The 27112-nt window shown below is 34.6% G+C and overlaps 1 long non-coding RNA gene across 9 annotated transcripts; it reads right to left on the reverse strand.

Annotated features, from left to right (window-relative positions):
• Positions 1-4366: 4366 nt before the first annotated feature.
• Positions 4367-26327, reverse strand: LOC102663548 (uncharacterized). Of its 9 annotated transcripts, XR_005891032.1 has the most exons (13): positions 25836-26327; positions 25440-25564; positions 25160-25221; positions 24760-25077; positions 24613-24626; positions 23028-23225; positions 22818-22879; positions 21884-22011; positions 21653-21695; positions 21434-21552; positions 20786-21090; positions 12526-12599; positions 4367-4421 (listed from the first exon to the last, which is right to left on the reverse strand). It is a non-coding gene; the product is annotated as an uncharacterized lncRNA (long non-coding RNA). The 9 variants fall into 9 exon arrangements; XR_005891037.1 differs by lacking the exons at positions 4367-4421; positions 12526-12599 and having other exon boundaries at positions 18558-21090; positions 24760-24903; positions 25007-25077; XR_005891036.1 differs by lacking the exons at positions 4367-4421; positions 12526-12599 and having other exon boundaries at positions 18558-21090; positions 21884-21938; positions 22008-22011.
• Between the last annotated feature and the right edge of the window lie 785 nt (positions 26328-27112).

Raw genomic sequence — 27112 nt, forward strand, 5'->3', positions numbered from 1 at the left:
TCCTTTAATGAGTTCAGTATTAATTAATCTGAAATTTACTAGATAATCTCGGCATCAAGAACTAGTCACAGTCTCACAGAACTTCTAGATAGAGAAAGAAAATGAAAGAAACAAAGCGACAACAAATATGGGGAGAGAGACAAATTAATGCTGCAACCACGACTACGAGATGAGGACAAATGCATGGCGCCCGTGCGTGGGGTTAAAGAAAACACAAGTCAAAGGATTTTAATTAAGGATTTGATGTGAACATTATTTTGTGTTTAATTCTATAAGTTATATTTGTGGTAAAATTAATTAAAAAGTTAGCTCAAAATTAAAAAAAAATCAGTAGATGAAATTATCTTCTTTTTTTATTAGCAAAAGGATCAGGTTTTAAAAGATATCACCACACATCCTAATTATCTTGGCACCCGAATTCAACTAATCCTATACCCAATAAACCTGAAATAAATATATAAACAACACGAAAGGTAAAAACACTTGTGACAAAATCAAACCCAATCAGAAGCTAGAAAAACCTGTAAAACGGAAGTTCTTGTCTCTACCTATAGCTATGAAGCACGGATATTTCAGCCCCTTGACGTGTCACTATTAAAAAATATATTTTCAACATCGGTTATTTAGAACATTTTACATCAATTCTAAAATCGATGTTGAAAGTGACGATGTTAAATGTATGAATGTTAACATCGGTTTTGGAGAACCGATGTTAACATACATATGACAACATCGGTTCTCTAAATAACCGATATTAAATACAATGAACAACAATAAAAAAAAGTGTACGCATGATGAACGTTGACATCGGTTTTCCAGTAAAACCGATGTTAATATGTTAGTTTAACATCGGTTTTCTAGAAAAACCGATGTTAATATATGCCCTTAACATCGGTTTTTTTTAGAAAACTGATGTCAACGTTGATGATGCATACACTTATTTGGTGTAGTTCTTTGTGTATAACATCGGTTAATTATAAATAACCGATGTTAATATTCAAATATTCACATCGGTTATTTATAATTAACCGATGTTAATGTAGACTAGTTGACATTGGTTATCTACAGATTACCGATGTTAAAATACAAACGCTGACATCGGTTATACACAAAAAATCGATGTTAATATACAAACGTTAACATCAGTTTTCTATTATAACCGATGTTGGTTATGATATTAACATCGGTTTTTGTTAATAACCGATGTTGTTTTCAAATATTTTTTTTATATATACTTTCTGTTTTTACAGTAAACCCAAAATTGTACCTGTCAAATGCAATTTCAGGAGGCCCAATTCACAGTAAATAAACATTTTATTCTGCTTTCAAGCAGTTTTAATGATAATAAACATCAAATAATTGATTTATATATTATAAAGAACAATCAACAAATGAATTCAATGTTCATGTTACATAGAAAATGTAAAAAATGTTAAAAAATGTCCCTAAATCCTAGGTCTGATTTCTAACTCGGAGATAAAACTGTGCCCATTGGATCCGCAATGCTTTTAATCTCTCAGGCTCCAATGGTCTAGGGTCGTTAAAATACTACATGATTAAATAAATCATATTAAGTTAATAATGTAATACAAATTATAAATAAATCAATTTTTTTTAAATAAACTTACCGCTTCCCAATTATTTCTAAAAGTTCCTAAAATGATGGTGGACATCCAGTGCATGACATAGTAGCCGCACTCAGTAGTTCCTTTTTGTCTATTACACTAAATACATAATGAAATTTGGATATTAATTAAACAACTAGTGTACAGACACATAAAGAAATATATTTAAGTGGAAGTTTTATGTAAATGACATACCTTGACGACAATCCACCTAGCAGGAGCCTTTGATTTAGGTTGTGGAGCATCATCAAGACCCTTGATAGCACTGTTCCATATAAGTAACAATTAAAAACTGGTGTTGTACGTTGAGGTATTACAATGCAAATGTATTGAAAAGAACACTAACCTATTAATAATCCCCTTAAGGTACCAGGCAACTAAGTGTTCCTTGGGCAGGATGACCACCATCTGCCATTGTCCGCTGCAGTGGAACCTAAAATGGGTTAGTACATTAGTAAACATTAATTAAATTTAGTTATTTTGTGACTTACCCATTTAGGTAGGCTCCAAGATACACATCGCATTGTGAACTCTGCATCCAACTCTTTATGTAACTTTCAGATTCAAATTGCGATTGCCCAGACCTCTGAATGGACTGAGGCTCGAGGAATCCATAGATATCAGAATTCCCCGCTCGCATACATGTTTCAGTGAGATGCCTGTTTATGTTAAGTCAAAGTTAAATATTTAGAATTGAAAGCCATAACTTAGGTAAATAAAAGCCTTTTATATAAAGACTTACAGAATCCACAACTGTAACACTGATATGCTGAGACATTGACCACCGTGTGCGATTTCGGAGAGGTCTTCGTGCTTTATGTACAGGGGGAAATCTGGATTAACGACCCGAACACGGTGCATCCCATCTAACCTGATAAGGCCTCAAGAAAAGCTCTGGGATGGTCAATGTCATCAGATAAAGCGGATCATCGACCTCCGGATCGGCTTCGGATGTGGTTTTGGCAGAGACACAGTACCTGTTCATGAAACAAAGTTAAATAGCCAAATTTGAGGCCGCTTAATGAATTAATTTAAAAAGAAGAAACATATAGTAAGGACAATAAGTACCTGGTGTGATAAAGACTTGACAGATGTGTCGCCAAGCAAGGAAGGTGTGAAGTGTCTGCCCACTAAGGAAACCTCATCAGTGGGTACAGGAACTGGAGCATCTGCATCTTTAACCTCATCCACACTCACCTTTACTTGGCCAGGCAACAAAGGAGTGTTATGAACAACAGTGGATCCTCATAAACTCTCCCACGGCAACCAGGGGGCAGGATCTGCTTCTATGTACAAGCCGCACCTGTCAGAGTCACCCGCTCAGGATCGTTTCCTGAGGATCAACACAACTCCCCTTTGTGCTCACCGAGGACCGGAGGGACCAGGACCAACCAGAGGCTCAGGAGGATGCCCTGAGATTGCATCTGTGACTGAAGCTGGCTGAAGGATGCCATGACCTGCCTCGTCACTTTCTCTGTGATGGACTCCTCTAGCTGGTCCCTGATCTGCTGAGTCAACTGTGTAATTCGTCAGGAGGCAGGGAGGAAGCGCTGTCGGACGTCCGTGGAGCCGATCCAAAGTATTGCTTGATGGTGACACCGACTCCAGCAGCACAGACACGTCCAGGGTGCTCTGGACGTCCAATAGCAGCGGCCAGAACATCCTGACGTCCATGGGGGACGAACGATCCCTGTGTGGCCTGCTCCTCAAACGAATCCTGCACAGAAAACACACAGTGGTACATGGCATTCTCAAAATATTCAAACATAATTGTAATGGTTAGTTGAAAATGACTTACAATCTTCTCAGCGATTTCCTTTGCGGCCTCAGTCGTCATCTCCCTGTCTTCTTCGTGCGGGCCATCTTCCACTTCACGTGGCGTCTGACCGGGGATGGAGGGTCGATGACGCCATCAACGCTTCCTGACTGTGCAGCTTCCTGCATCTTCTTCTTGGTCTTCTCAGCCAGGAGCTTCTGCTCCAAATAATCATAACCCCCACGAGACAAAACGTGGGGGCAGTATTCTGCTTCTGGATGGCCTGTGCCTTATGCGCACATCCTGAAAAATTAAACAATAATGTTTGAAATGGGTAGAATGAAGTATAACAACATCATGTTTAATATGAAAAACAACTTAAATGGCAAAGGAACATACCTCCCAAGAAGGGTCTCTGCGAGTCTGGCAAAACTGGGCCCACTTTTCCTTGCTGATGCCGTATTTGTCACAGACAGTGTCCTCGACACCGTCCTGATCGGCTGCAAGGGCCCATTTCCTCGTGAGGTCTGATTTAAACTGCCTCCATCTCTCCCCCACGGTCTGTAGTAACTTCCTTTTCGTCCTACTGTCAGAAGCCTCTGGGATATCAAATTCCGCCTGACAACATGAAACAAAGTTTATTTGTTACAATAATGAAATTTTTTGGCTATTAATTACACACAATCAAATAAGAAAAGAGAAATACCTGAATATCCTCCCAAATCAGGTCCTTCTGAGCAGTAGGGACCTCCTTCCAGTTCTCGTAGGTGATGTCCACCTTATCACGTGCCACAATCCCCAAATATGTTCTTAATTTCTTCTTGTGGGGACCGTCGGCCTTCCCTGTAGCAGGATCAACATGCACCACTGGTCTCTCAACACCAGGTGGTCTAGTGGACAACGATCGTAGCGTGAGGCTTTGCGTGTCCGCTTCACGGCAGACGTCGAAGCCGATGCTCCGAAGTAGGAGGAGGAGGAGGAGAAGGAGGAGAAGAAGGAGGAGGAGGAGGAGTAGTGGAGGCAGGTGGAGAACCCATGATCTTTTATACAATAACATACAAAATTGGATTAATGAAAAGAGGATCAGTCATAAGTTTTTTTTGGAAGGCAAAAGTATAAATTATTAAACAAAACCCCACCACATAAGGAGACAAGACAAATTAACCAAAGGACTCTGAAAGATAGGTAGTTGTGCTTTTTAATTGTGATTTCATCCATGTTTTCTTTGATATTGATTTTCTTAGGACTTCATCCATGTTTTACAGCATTTGATTTTCTTTTTTGCAGAAAAGAAAGAGGGGAACGAGCAACAATTTGAAGGTTGTACATTCAGGAACTAAAGAATTCAAAATAGCTAGTAATAAGAGGGATTTGTTTTTGGGATTTTCTGAGCACCAAGAGCGGCTACGCAAGAAGCTTGCACTTGAGGAGGGAAGGATATTTGCAGCTAATGAACAACTTTCTTAACTATTTGTCTTCAGATTTTACTGTTTTTTTTCTTATATGTAAATATAAATAATATAAGGTTATGCCATAGGGACATGGTCATTTTTACCCCTAACAATCTTAGAAGTAAATATAGACCATGTTTTTACGCCATACCCTTATACCATTTATATTTACATATTAGCAAAAAGAAACAGTAAAATCTTAAGGACAAATAGTTAAGAAACTTGTTCATTAGCTGCAAATATCCTTCCCTCCTCAAGTGCAAACTTCTTGCGTAGCCGCTCTTGGTGCTCAGAAAATCCCAAAAACAAATCCCTCTTATTACTAGCTATTTTGAATTCTTTAGTTCCTGAATGTACAACCTTCAAATTGTTGCTCGTTCCCCTCTTTGAGAATGAGGAGGATCTTCATAGGACTTCATCCAGCTGATGTTTGTCGGCAGTTTCATCATCCACCACCTTTTCTTCTGTGCCTTCTCACGTTCATTGTTGTTAAACCCATATTTATGCCTTCTTCCCTTCATGTCTTGTTTTATCACAACTTTAGCTGAATCTCCCATCTTCAGCATAGTTGAATCTCCTGTCTTATTTCCAATGACACACTTTGATGGCCTGTATCTCTTTTCTTCGTATGTTCTACTGCTTCAGCTTCACAATGCATAGAGCAATCAGAATTTTCCAGTCATCACCAAAGGCTTCTGCATCAGCGTTGACACTCTCCACCCTCTTTGGTTTATGCTTTGTGTTTTCTTCCGTGCTTCCTCCTTATAATTCTCAGATTTATTGGAGGTCCCACTAGAAGGATCAGCACCAATCCGTGCTGTTCCTCCTCTACCAGTCAATATCTTTCGTTTCACCTTTGCTTTTGTAAACTACACTGTAATTTACAAAACAAAAGTTGAAAGGAAAGATATTGACCTGATAGACGAGGAAGAAGCACAGATTGGTGTGATCTTCTAGTGGGACCTCAATAAATCTGAGAATTATAAGGAGGAGGCACGGAAGAAAACACAGAAGCATAAACCAAAGAGGGTGGAGAGTGTCAATGCTGATGCAGAAGCCTTTGGTGATCACTGGAAAATTCTGATTGCTTTATGCATTGTGAAGCTGAAGCACTAGAACATACGAAGAAAAGAGATACAGGCCATCAAAGTGTGTCATTGGAGAATAGACAGGAGATTCAACTATGCTGAAGATGGGAGATTCAGCTAAAGTTGTGATAAAACAAGACATGAAGGGAAGAGAGCATAAATATGGGTTTAACAACAATGAACGTGAGAAGCCAGAGAAGAAAAGGGTGGTGGATGATGAAACTGGTGACAAACATGAGCTGGATGAAGTCCTAAGGAGGCAAATTGAAACAAAAAACCGATGCCTCAATCAGAGAAAAATGTAGTTGTCACTTACTAGGTTTGGTGACCTCTGTCTCTGCAGAAAATTAATTAGACGATGTTAATCAATTCTCCTTCATCATGATCATTTCGATTAGCATGAACGTCGTCAGCTTCTTCTTCTCCGACAACTTACCAGTGATTTAGCGGTCAAAGGACTAACATAGGTGTCCATGTATGAATCATCATCTTCTACATTAACACCAACTGTTTTGCCCTGCAGAACCACGCACCACCTTTCATCACAAGGGTCTTGCACGTAAAATACTTGTCTAGCTTGTTCTGCCATGATGAAAGGGTCATTGTGGTAACCAAGTTTCTTTAGATCTACCAGGGTAAATCCTATATCATTGGTGCGCACACCGGTGTTGCTGTCAACCCATTTACATTTGAAAACACATACTGTAAATTTCACATAATTAAGCTCCCAAATTTCATCAATGAACCCAAAGTAAGGGATGGAAGCTACACAGGGATTGGCGTCATTGACACTTGCAAAGTGTTGAGATTCAGCCCTTAGGGTGACCCCGCTGTTCTGCATTGTACTTTTGTCATCTTGTGCTTTTGTGTAAAATGAATACCTGTTTATGTCGTATCCTTGCCAGGTTATAACATTTCTTTTAGGCCCATCTGCTAGCTTTCTTAATGTTTCTGAAGCATTCTCATCTGCAAAGATTGTATCTTTAAACCAATCACAGAAAGTCTTGTTATGCTTTTTCAACACCCAATTCTTTGACATTTTCGGATTATTCTGTTTGACTAAAGCTTCATGCTTAACTATGTATGGCAAAACTTCATTACTGTTGTTCAAGACATACAAGTGAGCTTGTAACAAATCTTCTACACTTGGAGTGATCACCTGCAGTCCTCTTGAACCCTTACCACCCACTCTGTCATCATGCCGAGACTCAGGAAGCCCAACAGGTTTAGCCTTCTCTAAGTATTCTGAACAAAATTCAATGGCTTCTTCTGCAATGTACCTCTCAACAATAGATGCTTCTGGACGATATAGATTCTTTGTATACCCTTTTAAGATCTTCATGTATCGCTCAACCGGGTACATCCACCGTAGATAAACAGGACCACACATTTGATTTCTCTGACCAGATGCACAATCAAGTGAATCATGATGTCAAAGAAAGCAGGGGGAAAATACATCTCCAACTGGCACAGTATAATTGCGGCCTCATTTTCCAACTCATCAAACATTACTGGATCAATGACTTTGCTACATATAGATGGAAGAAAAAGCACAGGCGAGTTATCGTTAACCTGACTTTGTTTGGCAAGATGTCTCGTATAGCCACGGCTAACAATTGTTGCATGAGCACGTGACAATCGTGAGACTTTAACCCTACAAGCTTAAGCTCCTTCAACTGCACAAGGCTCTTAATATTTGAAGAGTATCCTTGTGGAACCTTCACCCGACGAAGACACTGACAAAAACTTATCTTCTCCTTCTTGGACAAAGTATGGCAGGCTGGGGGCAAGTAAATTTTCTTCCCATCAGACCTTGGATGCAACTGTGATCTATACCCATATCAGCTAGATCTTGACGGGTATTCAAGCCATCCTTCGTCTTGCCTTGAATGTTAAGGAGCGTCCCAATCACACTGTCACAAACATTTTTCTCCACATGCATAACATCAATACAATGTCTAACGTCAAGATCACACCAGTACGGAAGATCAAAGAAAATGGACCTCTTCTTCCATATGCAACTCTGACTTTTATCCTTCTTTTGGGTCTTCCCAAATACAGTATTCAGGTGTTAACCCGCTGATATACCTGCTCACCAGTCAACGGTATCGGCGTAATATCATGCTCTTGACTTCCATTAAAAGCTTTTCTCAGTCGTCTGTAAGGATGATTGGGTGTTAGAAAGCGCGATGCCTACTGTAGACTGTTTTTCTCCCATGTTTAAGTTGTATGTAACTTGTATTTTCTTCACAGATGGGGCATGCATGATGACCCTTAACACTGTAACCGCTGAGATTCCATATGCTGGAAAGTCATTAATGGTACAAAAAAGCATTGCACGCATTTCAAACGTCTCCTTGCGAAACGCATCAAACACTACAACCCCCTCTCCCACAACTTTCTCAGATCTTCAACCAACGGACTTAGATAAACATCAATGTCATTTCCTGGTTGTCTTGCGACTTATAACAATTACTAGCAGAACTGGCCTTTCTCAGTCGTCTATAAGGATGATTGGGTGTTAGAAAGCGGCGATGCCTACTGTAGACTGTTTTTCTCCCATGTTTTAGTTGTATGTAGCTTGTGTTTTCTTCACAGATGGGGCATGCATGATGACCCTTAACACTGTAACCGCTGAGATTCCATATGCTGGAAAGTCATTAATGGTACAAAAAAGCATTGCACGCATTTCAAACGTCTCCTTGCGAAACGCATCAAACACTACAACCCCTCGTCCCACAACTTTCTCAGATCTTCAACCAACGGACTTAGATAAACATCAATGTCATTTCCTGGCTGTCTTGGGCCCGATATCATCATAGACAACATCATGTATTTTCGCTTCATGCACAACCAAGGAGGCAAATTGTAAATTACTAGCAGAACTGGCCATGAACTGTGTTGAGTGCTTAAGGTGCCATATGGATTCATTCCATCACTGGCTAGTCCAAGTCTAAGATTTCTTGGCTCTTTCCCAAATCCGGATACAAACCATCAATCTTCTTCCACTGGAGCAATCAGTCGGATGACGGACCATTCCATCAGAAATCCTTCCATTTGCATGCCATGTAAGGTCTTTTGCGTCGTCCTCGTTAGCAAAAAGACGCTTAAACCTTGGAATGATTGGAAGATACCACAAAACCTTCGCTGGGGGCCCTTGTTGAGTTTTCATCAAACTGCTTTCCTCTTCATCCTTCACTTTGTACCGTGAAGTCCCACAGATAGGGCATTTGGACATTTCTTGGAATTCATGCCTGTACAGTATGCAATCATTGGGGCAAGCATGAATCTTCTGATACTCCATACCCATCGGACACAATATCTTTTCGCCTTATAGTAACTTTTAGGCAACGTGTTGTCCTCTGGAAGCAGATTGTGCACTACCTCAAGCAGTGAGGTGAAACTTTTGTCACTCCACCCATACCTGGCCTTCACATTAACCAGACTTAACACGCAGACAACAGGGTTAAGGAATTCTTGCACCCGTATACAAAGGCTTCTTTGAATCACTCTGCAATCCTTCATACACAGGGGCGTGTGCTTGCTGGAAAGACTCTTGTCCAAGGTCACGAATCATGTCCTCCAAGCGATCTCCCATTTCTACATCAAACGGTTCAGATTGGGACCCACTCTGCATGTCTGTCACTTCACCATGCCATATCCACGTCGTGTAATTCTTCTTCATCCCATCACACAATAGATGGTCCCGTATGTCATCAGTAGTTGTCGTCTTCCATTCAAACAGTTGATGCAAGGACAATAATATTTTCCTTCTTCATTCGGTCGACCTCTTTCTGAAGCAAATTGCAAGAACTGCTCGACGCCATCCTCATATTCTGGCTCATGCGACTTTCATTCATCCAACTTCGATCCATCTAAGCAAATCCATGCATGAAAATCTCACTTTTTTATTTATAGGTGTGGCCCTATCCCATTTAGGAAGACTGTCTTTTATGTTAGCTTCAAACGTCATGGTTAGCATTATTTTGAAAAATTTGACTAAATTTCGGCAGCATTTCGCATTGGTCTCCAAGTACACGACATTACATCGGTCAAATGAATTTCCCGATAATCAAGTATGCACTCAGAGAACAACTTGAAATGCATTGAACCGAAATTTATCAAATTAATGAAAATAATAATAACCTTCACGAATGAATCTAACATAAAAATACCAGTCTCCCCAAACTGTCCAAACGGACAATTCAAGACTAAATACAATGGCTAATGCAAACTGTCCGCAAGATCATTGCATTCAGTCTCAAACGGGAATCTAAGGTTCACTCACATGAACAACAGTTGTTTATATAGCAAATTACACTGATCACATACAAGAACATACAAAAGGTAAATTCAATTACAGACAAATATAGACATCAACAGTTGTTTATGTAACTAATTTCAAATCTGGTTAAGGGTTCTTTTATGGGTAATGGTGTGGTGTGTATATGAGGTCTTGTGTATCATGAGGGTTGAGACAAGGAGACCCTTTGGCTCCATTACTCTTTGACTTAGTGGCTGAAGGACTGACATGGCTAATGAGGGTCTGTGTGTGTTGTTTCTGTGTGTGTGTGTGTGGTGTGTGTGGGTGTGTGTGTGTGTGTGTGTTTCTGTGTGTGTCTGTGTGTGTATGTGTGTGTGTGTTGAAGAACATGCCCCAAGACACAGCAGACACTTGTGCATACAGGATGCTGCTGCTGCTGTCTTGTGCATACAGGACAACAGACACTTGTGTTGAAGAACCAAGCCAATTCATATTCTTGTTGAGGTTATACGAACCGGCTCTCCACGCAATTGAGAGAATGATGCTGCTGTCTTGTGGTCACTATGCACCGGAGATCCACTGCAATTAAAACTAGCGAAAGAACATGGTGCAGAAGCAGCACTGCAGGAGTTGTCAGAAAATGGAACTGATAGAGCTAAGATAAAAGCTGGAAGCATATTGGAACTCTTGCAGCGAATGGAAGGGGTTAATAATCTGCAGAGTTCATAGTCTCAGTAAAGATACAAAGATACAATCCCAACTAAAGGGAATTTGCGGAGGAGACAATTCTTATGGGGAGGAGGTATGGAGTAGAGGAAAATTGCTTGGGTGAGCTGGAAGGAAGTATGCCAACCAAAAGATAAAGGGGGTCTCGGTATTAAAGACCTTAAGACCTTTAAGTCAACTTTGCTGGCCAAATGGTGCTGGGACTTATTTCACAAGCAAGAGGAACCTTGGGCAAAAATACTCATATCAAAGTATGGAGGCTGGAGGGCATTGGAGGAAGGCATTAGAGGAAGCCAAGACTCTATTTGGTGGAGGGATCTACTATCAAGTCAGCAGCAACAGCAGAACCAGGTAGTCAAAACGGAAAGAAATTGGAAGGTGGGAGGTGGGGAGAAGTTAAGATTTTGGGAGGACCCTTGGACACATAATGTTATACCATTAATGGACAAATATCCAAGGCTGTACCGAATTTCTGATCAACAGAAACAAATCATTATGAATATGGGGAATAACACCAACGGCGGATGGGAGTGAAAGCTATCTTGGAGAAGGACTCTTTTTGATAGTGAAATTCAAATGGCAGATAATTTCCTTGGAGACCTATCACAGCAGCAGATTCAGCCAAATAGGGAGGATAGATGGAGCTGGAAGCATGATCAAACTGGATACTACTCAACAAAAAGCGGATATGACTTGATATGGGAGCTAATCAGAGTTTGGACTTTGTGGACATTTCGAAGCTCAAAATACCAAGTAAATCACTGGTTTTTGCTTGGAGGCTAATTAGGGACAGACTTCCAATTAGGATGAATCTTAGAAGGCGGCAAGTTGTGATAAATGAGGTACAGTGCCCATTTTGTGGAGATGTAGAGGAGGAGGCTGCCCATTTAGAAATATGGAGACAGACTTTGGAACACATTTTAATTAGTGGTCCTCCAACCTAAAGGAAGTGTTTAGTAAATAGGTTGTAGAGGATTCAGAATCTATGTATCAATTAGCTTGTTGTAAGTGGTTCTGTTATAAAACAACAACCAAATGCACATTTATATCTACCAATGCAATCTTAGTACCACTGGTAGTTTTCAATATATATAATATCTAATTTTGCTAAGCAAAAAAAAAGGGAATTTGCGGACAAGACAGCTGGAGAAAGGCTTTGCCCAGCCCTACAACTATTGGTCTAGTAATTTATCAACATCATTTTTTGATTAGGGTAGCAGTGCAGGGTTATTGTATTCTATTTAGATTGGCACCTGATTCGTAGGACCTATGGTTTTGCTAGTCTGCTGGTTTCTACCTTGTATATTTAGTACCTCTGGTACTCACAGTTATTAATACAAATTATAATTTTGCTGATAAAAAAAAGATAATACAAGAGAGAGAGAAGGGCAGTGGCAGTCACAACATATATATAGAGAAGGGCACAGATAAAATTACAAAAACATTCAACACAAACAATGAACAAGTTCGAGAGTTTAAATCACAGTAAATACTTCAAAGATATCAGTCCAATGAAAGAAAGGTCATGTAGACAGGCATAACATAAGTTACAAATATACCAGTAATGCATACAACAACAATTTCAAATTAGTTTTCGAATCAAAGATATAAATACCTGACTTTGAGGCTTCAAAGATATAATCAAAGTGCTTCCACAGCAACGCCAATTAGCAGTAGTAAATGATAGCCCTAAAAAAACCATACAGAAATTAGCCACAGTGTATTTAAAGCCTTTTATCAACAATATGACTCTCACTTCATGGTGATACATTGACTCTCAAAAGACATTATACTGAGAGTGTATTTAAAGCCTTTTTCAGTCATTTTATCAAGCAGAAGTTTAATTTATAATGATAACAACATCGGTTTTTTAAAAATAACCGATGTTAACATCAACTACGTAACATCGGTTATAATAAAACCGATGTTAACATCGACTCGATAACATCGATTTTTACAAAACCGATGTTAACAACGGCATACTAACATCGGTTTTTCCAAAATCGATGTTAACTAAGTCTACTTATTTACAAAAATGTCACCGCGCTTTCGTTAACATCAGTTTTAGCTATAACCGATGTTAATTGGGCGATGTAGAAAGCTGTTTTTTTAGTAGTGTGTTTGGTGTCCGACACGCGTCTATGTCAATGTCTGACATCGATACGATACCCGTACTAGGTTTTATATTTTGGACATTACAGGTGTTCACGTGTTTATGTTCATATCGTGTTCGGTGTCTGTGTCAGTATCGGTATTTTATTGACCTATAGAGCTACTCTGACAAAAGAAAATCAGGTGAAGAGTCCGACCAAAAACAACCAAAACAATAGGTGCTAATTAAAAGAGGCTATTCTATCCGCGCGAGCATTCCCTTTGCGGTAAATGTGAGTAATTTTAAAAATGAAAAAAGTATATACAATAAAATTCAAGGATCAGGGAACCATGTTCGGGGACTTAAAAGCTTGAAGAAGGAGCATGTTTCCAGCCAAAGATGTCTCCAAGAGTTTTCCACAGCTTTCTCTATAGCAAAAATTGCTGCCATGACTTCTGCAACAAAAGCATTTTGTAAACTTTAAATCACAATCAACAAAGAAGCCACCATAACCAGCAAGACCAGGGTTTCCCTTACAATAAAACTGAAAAATTATCATATTAAATCAAAAGTATTTAATAAAATTATTTGTTGAAATAACTAAAGAATATAAAATTACATAAATAAACATATTTATATAATGCTTTTATACAAAATTTTAATTTGATTTTCATGATAAAAATATATTTTATAGTATTTATAATTTTAGTTTTAGGTTGATTTTAAACACTTGTAGCATTTTATTTATAAAATATCCAGATAAAAACTACATAAAATTTAGTATATATCACTATCAATATCATATAATAAAAAGGTCTTGATATAAAAATATAATAAAAATAAAAAAAATGAAAAAAATCTTATCATATGTAAAAAAAAGAAGTAAAAGTAATAAAATTTTACCTTAAATTGAAAAGATTAAAAAGAAAATCTAATAGATGTTCAAACACAAAAAGAAAATAAATATAAAAATTTAGAAGATAGAAACTAGTTAGTATTTTAAAAAATGTTATTTCAAACTAATTTTTTAATTAATAAAAAAATTTAAAATTAGTTAAAATATCTTGACAAATGTGTATAAATAATTCCTAGCCAATCTTAGAAGTGTTGGTTTTCATTTTATTCAGCTTCAAAACTTAGTCTAAAAGATAAATTGTCTCCACTTATGTATATTATTTTGATTTTACCATTAGTTTTCATAGATTTTCAACATTTAAATTTGAATATCTGGAACATAAAATTTGTAAGCTAGATATTTGTAAATAATATGATAATGAATGGTCCAATATGTCAACAATAATCACTATAGTAGATTATGATACTATATTAAAATTTAAATTTGGTTCTAATTAATTTCAAAAGTTAACGAAAAGGTAAAAATTACCCTCCAACTTAATATACACATATACACCCATATAGATTTGGTGGTGGGATTTTGTTGGCTTGAATGATGGATTTGTGGGTAGACGTTATATAATAATTAACATTTTTATTTAAAATATTTTTAATAAAAACAATATACTAATTAATAATATATATATACTAATAATTAACAGATATGATAAGAATGATATCTCTAGCTATAATTTTTCATCAATTATATATAGTTTTATAAAATTTGATGTTTTTTAGTTATTATTATATTTAATAAGTTCGTTTCTTTTTTTATTGAGAGATTGTTGTTATGAGTCCTGCTTAATTGTTAATGTGCTTGTAAAATCAAAAAGTCTTCCAAAACTTAGAAATAAAAAAAAAAAATACTAGTTATAAATACAAGTGCTTCTTTCTTTATCATTTGAAATAAAAATTAATTTTAATTTTATGTGTAAAACTAATAAATAATTTTATAAAAATCATTATTTATTTATTTGAAGTTGAATATTTAAATAATTAAACTAAAAAAAAAAAAATCAACCCCCGATGACTGTTCTCATTCTCACTTTATTACAGAAGTTTGGTGGTGGGATTCTCCTCAACATTTTGTTGCAACTGAGTTATATAGGAATAGAAATTGTCTCTCTAACTATAAGTTCAAATAGTTGTCTTGCTTATGGGTTTGGTTTTTGGCCGCCCATAGTTTTGTATAATCTTTTCTCTTTTCTGGTTAATGAATCTCTTCGGTGTGTAGCTCCTAATCATATTATTGTTGGTGGTGCCAATATAGTTAGGATCATGTTCACTACGTGCTAGTGTGTCTGTTACCTTTGCTTTTAAAAAAAGAATAGAATCTTCAACAACATAATCTTATCAATTTTACTCTTAAACATTTTAAATAAATAAAATAGAAACCAATAGTTAAAATGCTAAAAGAATTGGAAATATTAAAATTAAAAAGATATAACTCTTCTGATTAGGGTGTGATTAGGGTGTGTTTGACAAAATCACTTGAAAGTTGAAAGCTATAAAATTAACTTATTGAGTCATAAGTGTTAGATAAATTATTTGTTAAAGTAGCTGGAAAATATAAAGGACATAATTCACATATGTAATATTTTTATATAAATTTTTATTTTATTTTATTGATAAAAATATATCTGGGATGATTTATAATTTTAGTTTTTAATTAATTTTGAACCGTTGCAACTTTTTATTTAAAGAAAAATTATTTTAATTATATTTTTTACTTTCAATCATTATATTTTTTACTTATGGTGCTTTTTACTATTTTATGCTATATCCTAAAATATTTCATCAAATTTACAATAAGTAAAATAACATACTTTTAAATAGCTAGGAATCACACTTTCATTAAGTTGATTAGTATAATGGTTAAAATAAATATTTTAATATTGAAATATTAAAAAATAATAACAAATAAAATAAACTTATCATCTAACAATATCAATATCTTGAAGTATAAGCTAGAATAATAAAATAAATATTGTAAATAGCATAATGGTTAAATAAATAGTGTATAATAAGAAAATATTTAAATAAAAAAATAAACTCATTATATATCATTATCAATATCTTATATAAAGAAAAGAGAAACCTATTTTATGTATAAAAAAAGTATTAAAAAATACTACTTTAGTGGAAGAAGAGAAAAAAATATAATAAAATCTTAATTTATATAGAAAAGATTAAGTAGGATCTAATAAGTAGTTAAGGGAAAAAAATAGAAGCTAATATTTGAAAAAATATTACTTGAATTAGTATTTTAAAAATTTAGTTATTGTGAAAGTCAATAAACCTTGTTTATAACAATGGATTGTGATTGAATGATGGTATAAAATATATCACATATTTTTTCATAAGAAAGAAAATTAAAAATGATATACTTAATATAAAAGAAGTCATGTGTCACAATAAGAATGAGAGTAAACTAAAAAAAAATATCCTAGACGTCTAAGAGTTTGAGGACTCAAATTTAATATATATATATATATATATATAAGTTAAATTAATAAGTTATTTTTGTTTATATAAGAAATAAAGTTTTATGTAGTTTTTTCGAAACAAAATATTTGTTGGAGGTGGGGTTTGGAGATCTACTTTTATCCCCTTTTTAAGTTTTTATCTGTCCCCAAAGGAAAGTGCTGAGAAGAAGATAACATAATGGTGAAAAGAGGAAATGTAAAGTAATAAAGAAAGTTAGAAAAAGGAAATATAAAGTAATGGGGAAAAAAGAGGTGGAAAAAGGAAATGTAAGAAAGTGAGTAACACATAATTTTGAAATAAAATAAAATGAAACTCTAGCTGTTAAGTTTAACTGACCCTTAACTTACCTTAATTTGCAATCTCATATATATATATATATATATATATATATATATTGCAATCTTCTCTATTTTTATTGTGATAGGTACGAGCGAATTAGTGGAAATAACCCCACCTCAATTCTAAAGATATGAGTTAAATAGAATTTATAAAATTTAGAGATTCTTTTTTTGTAAAAATCAATTTTGTGAAATTAAGTTAAAATTTGAATTCAGTGTTTCTAATAAACACAATTTTATCAATTTTAAAGGATGAAATATAACTTAAGAGAGAGGGAGGGGGACCTAGAGGGATCATGGTCCTCCATTTATTTTTAAGTGTATTTGAATTACTTTAAAAATGATTTTTTGAATCCTAAAATTTTAAAAATTATTAAAAAAAATGATATCTATATTTCTGCATTCGTTGATCCTGAAAGTAACATAATATAATAAAAAGAAAATAAATAAAGAAAAATCATAAATATTAGTATATTGTTTGTGATGTTAAGATGTTCATAAATAATAATGCAAAATATTTTATTAATACAGTTTATATTTAATTTTCTCATAGGTCTCTTTATATATATATATATATATATTTCATAAATAATATAAATTTATATATATAACTTTTTTTGTATATTTTATGTATGTGAAAATTTTAAATATTTTTTATTAATTTTTTTACCTTCTTCAAACCGAATTTCTGGTTGCGTCCCTCAATTCAGGGTACTAATTTATATTATTTTTTATAAATTATTAACAAATTAAAAATTTGTGATAAAAAAACGATTGAAAGGAGCAATCAATTCAGCAAATATATTTTCATTTTCATTTGTTTTTCACTTTTTATTTTTAATTGTATACAACATCGGACCGTATATAACCTGAACTGAAACTGACATAAATGAAAAGTTTACAAGTTAATTAAATCTAAATTTTGTTGTGAAAAATTGGCCATCTTTTTAAAAGCTGATCCTATTCATATTTTAACAACTTCTTAGACAAATTTATAGTTAAACTAATTAAAACTGTCTTTAAATCAATATTTAAAATTATATATAATTTATTATAATATTAATTTAACTATTCACCAAAAAAATAATTTAACTAAATATTAAAATTTCTCACTTTTCGTTTTTAAGTAAATTCCACTTTAAAGGACTCAAATTCCAAAATAACAACTAAAGTTGAAGTATCTCTAAGCTTCAAGTTACACATTGTTTTCTTTCCAACATGGCTAGGGAATCTTTGATCTTCTCCCATAAGAAGATGTGGTCCAAGACCAATAACCAGTTGCTTTTTATAAGTGAATTTGTCACTGTCATTATCCCTTTTCAAAGAGGTTAGTTAAGGAAATTCAAATTTGCCAACAAAACACGGGTTGAACAAAGACCCATCAATGGTTGCTGGGTCACAAGAACGACACACACGTGCTAGCCTGCCGTAATATTCTTGGATCGACTTTACAGCAATTGTTAATTATAAGATATACAAATATTGAAATCAGTGCGGACTGCGGAATACTGACTTTAATAAAATGGATTAATCTTTTATAACTTTAGGAACTAAGATTTGAATTTTTGTAAGAAGAAATGTTTATATTTAATGTCAAACCATGTCTTAAACAACATTATATTTGTAAGAAAAATTGTCTAGAAAACAAGAAATAAATAAATATGTTATCTATATTAAAATTTAGGTTTGGTCATACCCAAATTCTAACATAATATCAATTTATTTTAACAATTGTTATTAGACTTGTTAAACCATCAGTTATTAGATCGTTATTGAATCACCAGCAAATATTCTGATATGTAAACTTTCCTTATTGATTCGCATACCAAGGACGGATTTGCTCACTCTATCCAAGAGTTTGCTATTCTAAAATATTTTGCTATTGATGTTCTCCATTCAAAGAGTCAAATTATGAAGCAAGTGACTTAGATTCCTCCCGTATTTGGCATTATAAAATGCAACTCTGATGGCTTGGCAGGGAGCTCACCTGGTCACGCTATTGCTAGAGGTATTTTTCGTGATCATCTCAGTGGCATGTTGACTTCTTTTCTCATGTTGGGATTCAACTAGCTTTTTTTGCTGACATTTTTGCGGTTATTAATGCTCTTGAAATGGCTAAGGAGAAGGGTGGAATCACATTTGGCTTGAGTGTGACTCTACCTTGATGTTTCATGCTTTCAATAATTCTTTTGTTGTCCTTTGGCAGGTTAGATGTAGATGGGAAAATTGTTTGTTTTTTTGTAAAGATACAGTTTTCTTTTGCTCCTATATTTTTAGAGCTAATTCTTGTGTAGACAAACTTGCTAATTTTAGTATTTCATCTAGGAATACTAGTTTTTGGTCGAACTTCATCCCCTCTTTTGCCAAGGAGAAGTTCCTTATAAATAGAAAAAATCTTCCTAACTATAGCACTACTAGAAAAAATAGTTTTAACATCGCTACGTTAACATCAGTTTTTTTAAAAATTGATGTTAACAAAAATGCGATGATCTATTCGTAAATAACATGAGTTTGTTAACATCAATTTTTAAAAAAATCGATGTTGTTAGATTTTTTTTATAAAAAAAGGGTTCTGGCGCCGAAACATTTTTTGTCTCATTCTCGCATTCTCTGACTTTCACTCTCCTCCTCACTGCACTACAACTCCCATTCTCCCTCTGTGACTCTCACTCTCGCTCTTTCACTGTCACTCAACTCCTCGCGGTGCGACGTGACCACTATGCCACCATTGTGTTGCTCACTGCATCACTGCATGCCTGTCGCGTTGCACTCTCGCGCTCTCGTTCTTGCTCTCACTCATAGCTCTACTCACTCTCATTCTTGTTTTAGGTCAAGAAAGGTTAGTCTTCTATAAATGCTTGTTTCTATGTTTGGTTTTGATGGTGATGGTAGGCAAGAAGCTAGGACTGGTTCCTTCTATTATCTAAATGTACGGTGCATTACTAACATGAAAATTATTGTTAATGTGTGTATTCACTACTACAAAGTGCGCTTTTTACATCGGTCGAAAGTGGCATTCTACATCGGTGGTCAACCAATGTAGAATATGATGTCGTTGTAAGTGTAACATTTTGACACCAGTCCAATATCGACCAATGTAGAAATACAAATTTTTCTACATCGGTCCTAAACCAAGCACCATCTTTGAAAAATATTTATTGAAGACGTTGCTGACGTCATAAATGACTTAGAAAGTGTGTTATCTACATCGTTGCAAACGTCACGCCCGTTGTGGAAGGTCGCATTTTTTAAATCAGTGCTATCCAGACCACCGATGTAGAAATTACATCTTCTAAGTCATTCTTTCCTTCATAAACGATGTAGAAAATGTATGTTTTAACATCAGTGCTGAGGTAAGGACCGACGTAGAAATATGTACTTTCTAAGACGGTGCTGAGGTAAGCATCGTCTTAGAAATTGCATATTTCTACATCGGTGCTTACCTCAACACCGATGTTAAATGTTGAGTAACCTACATTGAATTCCATCAGTATTTCTACATATTTTTTCGGTGCTTATAAGCTGCATGTGCTAAATCTAATTATGCAGTTATAAAGGTAATTAATCAAAAACATAAAATACTGAAAGACTAATTCTACATGTGCTAAATCTAATATAAACATGTGATGCATGCATGTATGACATATGCTACATCTAACAGCTACATTACCCATTCGTCACAAGTTTACCAAAAAGTCATCAATTAGACTTACAGGAATTTTCAATCAAGCTTCAAAATAAATAATGCTTATTAAAACCAATGTATGAAAAGTAATCATATATTTCCCTTTGAAAATCCAAACTTGTGATTCTTTTGCACAACATAATATCTACCTAGAAGACATGACAAAAATTTCATTGAGTATATAAGCACTGCATATCCTACCAGGGCTTAACTGAGTAACTAACATTTTCCCATTGAAATCATTCAATTAACAAGCACACTAGAGATTATACAGAAAAGGAGCCAGGGGGAACCACGTGATAGTACTTTTACAGATAATAACACAACAACTAGCAATATCACTAACAGGCCTAAAGGAACCATTAACAGGCCCACTTACCTCAAGGAATTCATCTGAAGAATTGTGGCAACAGACAGCTTCTAGATTCTGCTTATCTTTTTGATAGCACTATCCACAAATCTGTTAGGCATTACCAGATTAGTTACTATTAGAATTCTTTTATCACAAACTCATTGACGTGAGGAAAACTATAAATATAGCTACAAAGGAAATAACAAGGCATCACAAAACTTATCTTCACTATTTCCATTTTGTTCGAATCTTCTTCTTTGTTTAGCATAGTGTATCACTTTGTTGTCTTCAAATTCAACTTTAGCCCAGTCAATGCCATCTTGAATATATTCCTAAAATCAACCACGTGCATAGGCAGATATTTAGCTTTCAGAGGAACATAAGTTGAACATAATTAAATTAGTAAAAAAAAATAATTAAATCCAATTATGTTAGAAAACCAAACAGCATATTAGAACAAATAATGAAACTCTGATGACAAACCATAAACTAAAGATGATGTTCATCGTCAACAATCTTCTTTTCATTTCCTTTTCATCAAATAACAAATTGGCATATGCACACGGAGGAATGCAATACACCTTCATTGTCCCAATATTTCTAGTAACTAGAAAGTTAAAATTTTTCCATCCATGATTTCAGACCAATGTAAACTTAACAAAGAGGTCATTTTACCTGTGATAGCGTCAACTTTTAGACAATATAATCATTACCAACTTTCATTTTGCGAGTTGATAGTATCAACTTGAGATCTTCGATGTCACAACCAATCAATTTGGATACATGGAACAAACCTATAAGAAGCCAAAAAAAAATCATTTTTAAATAAGGTATTGCAGAATAACTTGAAACACAAGGTGTCTAAATTCTAAAACATGTTCAAAACGTATGTACCTAGCTGAGAGGGTTCTTCTTGTGCAGTTGGGAAATGCAAGCTCTATAAGTAGGTAGAAAATTTTTTAGAACATTATATGAGTGGGAATAAAAGCAAGTAAAATCCTTAGTTTGAAAGCATAACATGATCAATGGTATGTAACAGTATCATCACATATAAGCTTTTGAGTAAAAGTCCATGACAAAAAAATAAATAAATAACATTGAGGCAAAATGTGTTATGCTACTTACTCTCGGTGTCAGAATAATGCGAAAATCCATCTAGCCTCACATTAATTTGATGTCACTGGACAATAGAAGATGTCAGTCAGCTTCACCGCATAAGCAGAATAGTTTCTCGAGGATAGCTTCTCACATGTCTTAAAGAAACAAAAAAATATATATAAGTAGAAAATATTTTAGTATATATACAAGACAAAGAAACCAAGCTTGTTCGATGGTTCCTTACATATGTGGAAATGCCTACCTTTATCAAGTTCAATATAATATTTGGATTTCCATATCTCTTGACAAGATTTTCAAAATGAAGTCATGTGGCTTCTAAAAGGAAGGAATTTGATAGGAACTAAAAAATTTAGATAAGAAAATATGAAAGCCAAGCTTTGTACAAGAAGATGCAGCCCTCTGTTAAGACTAAAAATGCATAAAACCATATGGCTCATAGAAAAATTTTAATTTGTCTCTGCTATATTTTAGCAACACTAGTCTTCCCCAAAGTCCAAAATCATACTTCAGGCTCTTATGCATGCAGTGTGTAGACACATATATGATTATATATAGTATTCCTTACATTCCTGCACTCTTTTTTTATTTTCATTCCTTTACCTGAACTACCTGGTTTATGTATGTTGAAAGAAAAAGTTGAAAGAAGGAAATAAATCTGAATTAATTGAATTTTTTACATAGGCTTTACTTAAGCAATGTACAAATACCTATGAATATCAGTGGAAAATATTCATCTGATTCAAATGTGTATAATTTACATAAAGATCATAACATTGATAAACAAGCTATTAAGATGCATTTTACTTCCTCAACCGCATATCTATCTGGACATGTACGAGTAAATTCATAGGCGAGCAAATGAGCCACCTAATAAATTTAATCGTTATATGGTATTATAAATGTCTTGAAAGCCAATTCCAGTCTAACAAATTTATCATACCCAAGACGCTCAGCACAACTTTTTGATATAACGGTAGACTGAGCTCCACTATCAACAAAAGCCTGAAAAAAAGTGAGAATGGAATTTGTGCATGTTCCATTTCATAACCAGTCATAGATGGAAGCAACAAAGCTAAAAGAAAGCAAGTTATATTCTTTATACTTAGAACCTAAACTAAAAAAAATGCACTTATCGTGAGAAAGCACTAACCTTTAATGGGACGCCATTAACCTCCATATCAACATACATGACCTGAAACATTCCATAAGAACTTGGACATCATAATGAAATTAGTCAAAATTATACATACCACTCTAGCAAAAGCTTCAGGATTATGTTCTAATGCAGCAGCCCAATTTTCATCAATCCCTTTCTGTAAAAATTAGTCAAAATTGAACAAATATGATCCTGTCAATCAGGAAAAGGGACATTAAGACAAGATCAATTATTACAAACAATAGCTTTTGAGGACAAGTAATAGATCGCACATAACATGATATTCTAATAGAAACTGAAAATGACTAAATATTTGTCAACTGCACTCTGTATGTACCATTATAAAGTCTAATGTGCTGACCCATCGATACTTTATATTTCAATGAAACAAGTTGATATAAAATATAAAACAATTAAAGTCCACAGACACACATCATGTTAGGAGTATGGAGTAAGCTGAGCTACAACCCAGATTTTGTCCTATCACGGTAGACTCAAAAAACTATATATCACTTGTGAAATATCAACTTATTAAGCCAACATAAGTACACAATCATAGTCAAGACATAGAGAATTTCACAGTTCTTTAAATTCTAAATTTCTATCATGTATCAGTCCACTTAACACCTAAGAACAACTAGACCATGTGCACACATCAGTAGAGGCTCTGGAAATTACTTACCCTTATCTTCTACATCAAGAACACATGCTTTTCATTATCAATCACAGTAAATGATATGTTTCCTAACCATAACACTGCAGCAAGCATTGCAAATACTATCTAGCATCTTTAGTTTTTACTTTTCAAGATGTTTGCTGGATTGAGGAGGTCCCGTTTCAGCTGGACCAAATCATAGCCAATAATGTATCTTATTTAAATTTTCATCATCAATACTAATCCAGCTTTAATCTAAAAAAACTTGAAATCCAATTGGTAACACAATAATTATGTGTTAATATATATCAACTTATTTTTCTTTAAAAATATTTTAATAAGTTAAAACATTATTTTTTGAAAAATATAATCAAGGTGTAACTTTATATATATGTCTCATGAGAAAAAATTTCCTATATATGTCAATTTTATTTTTTAAGTTATAGATAGGGTGCTCTTAGCAATTTAGACAAGACAAATGCTAAACAAGTTTACTTTTTGGTAACAAATACATGCTCGCCAATTGTCATTATCAATATCTTAATATCCTTTAAATCATGATGAAAATGTTAAACTATTGTAGCTATGCAATTTTTCTTAAAGTTAACACAATAATAAAGTCTCGTGACGTGATTTAGATTCGTTACCTTTTAAAACACTTGAATAAATATCTTAGAAATAAACAAGAATTTATTTTCTGTATAAACACGAGTGATATTTCTTTGGATAAGCTTTTCTATAAGTACATCTAAAAAATTAAAAATAAGAAAAAACAATTATAAGTTAAAATGAATTTTTCATTAAGTAATTTATAGATATTGTTTCATTTTAAAAAATATATATAAAAAAGTTTCTACAAATTAATTAATGTTTAAGCTTTTGGGATATATGATGCAAAAAAATTAGCTGAGGAAGAATGTTTACCTTTTCAAGCAAAACTGTTTATGGTCATGCCAGGAGAATCACATAGTTTCAACAAAGAGATGCAAACATTTAACATTCTGGTTAGTTGCAAACTTTTGGTGGGAACAAGGACACATGGTTTCAACCATTAAGCAGAATAAAACTTACATGTTTGTATGAGCTGCATAATGAATCTTTGTGCAGAGAGGAATGACTACTACAACACAGTAGTTTGAAGCTGGTCAATATTGGTAGTGAGAGACTGAGTATCAGGAATAGTGGATGAAGTGGTTGGTTGCGGGTTGGACAAATCTGGAGAAGTGGATGGTGAAGACTTAGTATGGCTAGTGACATTAGTAGTAGATACAGGTTGGGTGGTAGACAAAACAGTGAGGATTGAGGTAGGGTCAGGAACCTCAAAGGTAATTAAACATTCCAGTTCCAAGGTTCTGGAGGATTTGACTTGAAGCACCTTGTGAATGTATCCTATCCAACATAAAATTCAGAGTCAAGTTTTACTTTTCTAATAGAAATGTACAGAATGAGAATTGCACAAAATTATATATACCTCTAATAGAAATGTTATTTCATCCAAATCCAAGTCCTCACCAAACACGCAGTCAAGTTTTACTCCAAGAAACCAAAGCAGAAAATCCATATCAATATATCAAAGTAGTAAAAAAATCATTCACTAAACATATAATAGAACATACAACGAAAAGATACAAAAAAGAATAAACAATTAGGAGTTGCATGCAAATTAAAACTTTTAGAAAATGTTGTAATTGCACATAGCAAATAACTAAGACCATGCTCTTCGATGGAATGATAACAAAAGGGGGAATTACCTTCCATATCTGCTGAAGGCACGCTCCAGATCCCGGGAATGAGTCCTCGAAGATAAGTGCCCCACATAGAGGCGGGTATTGTCGTATTTATCATCATAGCGAGGCATCGTTGAATTCTTCTAGCTCTGCAAAATCAACAACAACTCAAATTGCATATTTAACTAAGAAAAAGGTAACCCAGAGATCCCTTCTCTATGAATGAAACAAATAAGAAATCGGAATACATGACGCTAGGTCCAATTTCAACCTTTAGGATCAATTTTAAACTTAAACTCAATGAATAATTAAAACGCTCCTTTATTGAAACTAGAAAATCAAAAACTGAAAACTGCAGATACAAATCGAATTAAAAAAGAGGCGAAATTGAAAGGGGAACAGAAAGAAGAGAAGAGTTACCTCTGAGTGGATTGTTTTTTCTCCCGAAACCTAACCCTTTCGTGGGAGGGGAGCGAAGTTGAGGAGGAAAGTGTCGTGGTAGGGGAGGGTGCGGGTGGCGAGGATGTCAAGGAGGGTGGATTTTCTAGCGCCACTGGGGCCCACCACGACCAAGATTTGGGAGGAGAGGGCAGTGAGGGAGATGTCTTTGAGGATGCAGGTTGGTGGGGTGGTGGTGCATGGGGTGAAGAAGAGAGAAATAAATGAGGGTTTGGTGGTGGATTTGGTGTAGGAGATTGAGGTGGCGCTTAGTTTAGGGGTGTTTGTGGTGATGGTGGTGGTGGGGGTGGTGGGAATCTGAGGGGTCTTCCATGGAGGGTTGGAGTGAGAGTGAAGAGCAATGGAGGGAGGGAGGCCCGAAAAAGCGAGAAGTGAATGGACGGAGGAGACAGAGGGGCAGAGGGTTTGGAACTTTTGGTTTTCCCTAAAACGAGAAGCGCAATGGACGGAGGGAGGCCCGGAAAATAAATATTTAATTTATTATTTAATTTGAAATCAAAGACGGTCATCATTAAAAAAACGTCTTTATAACTGCAAATATCTTTTATCAACGATGTTTTCTACATAACTGCTTTTAAAAAGTTGGATTTAATTTCAAAAAGACCACCGCTTGTTTTTCTACCTCGTTTTTTATGGATCGACTTAAATTTAACGATGTTAAAATGTATTTTTTAGTAGTGATTGCTTCTTATTAACATTCATATTACTAACATGAAAATGTTTGTTTTTGTATATGTTGCTGAAAACATGTGTTATTTTCTAGATATACAAATACTGATAATGGGACTTTATGTGTATTACTAACATGAAAATATTTGTTAATGAGACTTTGTGCTGGTGTGAGAATTTTGTCATAGCCTTAGGCCCCCATTTTTTTTTCAAAATAGAAATATCATTCTTGGTTTTCAAAAATGGGTATATGCACTATTGTGTCTTTCAACTCTGTGGCATGTACTCGACCAAACTCATATGTCTTGGTTTACTACTTGTAGGTAGGCATGCATATTTATTTTTAATAGTAACTTTAATATTGTAAATGGAGTTTAGAAACAATAAATGAAGATCAACAAAACTAGAAGGAAATAGCTAAGACAATGATGAAGATTAACAAAAAATCAGAGGAAATGTTCAATACAGATGATATTATGGATCATGTTAGAAATTTCAAGACTATTCTCAAATAAACCTGACATGATATAACACATTTGCTTATATTAGTTTTCTTGTTAAATGTAGTT

Source organism: Glycine max, chromosome 4, assembly GCF_000004515.6.
Source record: "Glycine max cultivar Williams 82 chromosome 4, Glycine_max_v4.0, whole genome shotgun sequence".
NCBI classification, from domain to species: domain Eukaryota; kingdom Viridiplantae; phylum Streptophyta; class Magnoliopsida; order Fabales; family Fabaceae; genus Glycine; species Glycine max.